This window comes from Schistocerca gregaria, unplaced genomic scaffold (assembly GCF_023897955.1).
Source record: "Schistocerca gregaria isolate iqSchGreg1 unplaced genomic scaffold, iqSchGreg1.2 ptg001487l, whole genome shotgun sequence".
Classification (NCBI taxonomy): Eukaryota; Metazoa; Arthropoda; class Insecta; order Orthoptera; family Acrididae; genus Schistocerca; species Schistocerca gregaria.
In genome coordinates this window covers 30,001-31,849 of record NW_026062779.1, presented here as the reverse complement: position 1 = coordinate 31,849, position 1,849 = coordinate 30,001, and the positions used below count along the sequence as shown (strand labels likewise).

Sequence of the window (1,849 nt, the reverse complement as noted above, 5' to 3'; positions counted from 1 at the left end):
ACGGGTGTTCGCACTGAAAGCGTCTACTCGCCCATCTCCGGGCGATTGCGCCTCTCTCGAACCCGACCAAGTACTTAGGACGGCGCTGCGCGCCGCCGGGACCTGAGAGGGTTTCGAGGTGTATCGTGCAGGGGAGCTCAGCCTCCTCCTGTTTGCAGAATAATTGAGCGGACGCTTGCGTGTTCGCGCGGGCCCTCGGGACACACTCCCGGGCGGCCGGCTGCTCAGCTCTCGTTGACGCAGCTCCCTGGTTGATCCTGCCAGTAGTCATATGCTTGTCTCAAAGATTAAGCCATGCATGTCTCAGTACAAGCCGCATTAAGGTGAAACCGCGAATGGCTCATTAAATCAGTTATGGTTCCTTAGATCGTACCCACGTTACTTGGATAACTGTGGTAATTCTAGAGCTAATACATGCAAACAGAGTCCCGACCAGAGATGGAAGGGACGCTTTTATTAGATCAAAACCAATCGGATTGGCTCGTCTGGTCCGTTTGCCTTGGTGACTCTGAATAACTTTGGGCTGATCGCACGGTCCTCGTACCGGCGACGCATCTTTCAAATGTCTGCCTTATCAACTGTCGATGGTAGGTTCTGCGCCTACCATGGTTGTAACGGGTAACGGGGAATCAGGGTTCGATTCCGGAGAGGGAGCCTGAGAAACGGCTACCACATCCAAGGAAGGCAGCAGGCGCGCAAATTACCCACTCCCGGCACGGGGAGGTAGTGACGAAAAATAACGATACGGGACTCATCCGAGGCCCCGTAATCGGAATGAGTACACTTTAAATCCTTTAACGAGTATCTATTGGAGGGCAAGTCTGGTGCCAGCAGCCGCGGTAATTCCAGCTCCAATAGCGTATATTAAAGTTGTTGCGGTTAAAAAGCTCGTAGTTGGATTTGTGTCCCACGCTGTTGGTTCACCGCCCGTCGGTGTTTAACTGGCATGTATCGTGGGACGTCCTGCCGGTGGGGCGAGCCGAAGGCGTGCTTGCGCGTCCCGAGGCGGACCCCGTTGAAATCCTACCAGGGTGCTCTTAGTTGAGTGTCTCGGTGGGCCGGCACGTTTACTTTGAACAAATTAGAGTGCTTAAAGCAGGCAAGCCCGCCTGAATACTGTGTGCATGGAATAATGGAATAGGACCTCGGTTCTATTTTGTTGGTTTTCGGAACCCGAGGTAATGATTAATAGGGACAGGCGGGGGCATTCGTATTGCGACGTTAGAGGTGAAATTCTTGGATCGTCGCAAGACGAACAGAAGCGAAAGCATTTGCCAAGTATGTTTTCATTAATCAAGAACGAAAGTTAGAGGTTCGAAGGCGATCAGATACCGCCCTAGTTCTAACCATAAACGATGCCAGCCAGCGATCCGCCGCAGTTCCTCCGATGACTCGGCGGGCAGCCTCCGGGAAACCAAAGCTTTTGGGTTCCGGGGGAAGTATGGTTGCAAAGCTGAAACTTAAAGGAATTGACGGAAGGGCACCACCAGGAGTGGAGCCTGCGGCTTAATTTGACTCAACACGGGAAACCTCACCAGGCCCGGACACCGGAAGGATTGACAGATTGATAGCTCTTTCTTGATTCGGTGGGTGGTGGTGCATGGCCGTTCTTAGTTGGTGGAGCGATTTGTCTGGTTAATTCCGATAACGAACGAGACTCTAGCCTGCTAACTAGTCGCGTGACATCCTTCGTGCTGTCAGCGATTACTTTTCTTCTTAGAGGGACAGGCGGCTTCTAGCCGCACGAGATTGAGCAATAACAGGTCTGTGATGCCCTTAGATGTTCTGGGCCGCACGCGCGCTACACTGAAGGAATCAGCGTGTCTTCCTAGGCCGAAAGGTCGGGGTA

At 52.9% G+C, this 1,849-nt stretch overlaps 1 non-coding gene across 1 annotated transcript in view; it reads left to right on the top strand.

Annotated features, from left to right (window-relative positions):
* Window positions 1-244: 244 nt before the first annotated feature.
* Window positions 245-1,849, top strand: part of LOC126332645 (small subunit ribosomal RNA) — a 1,893-nt gene continuing 288 nt past the window's right edge. The window contains exon 1 of the ribosomal RNA XR_007563827.1: window positions 245-1,849. This exon is cut by the window's right edge and continues 288 nt beyond it. This is a non-coding gene — a ribosomal RNA (small subunit ribosomal RNA).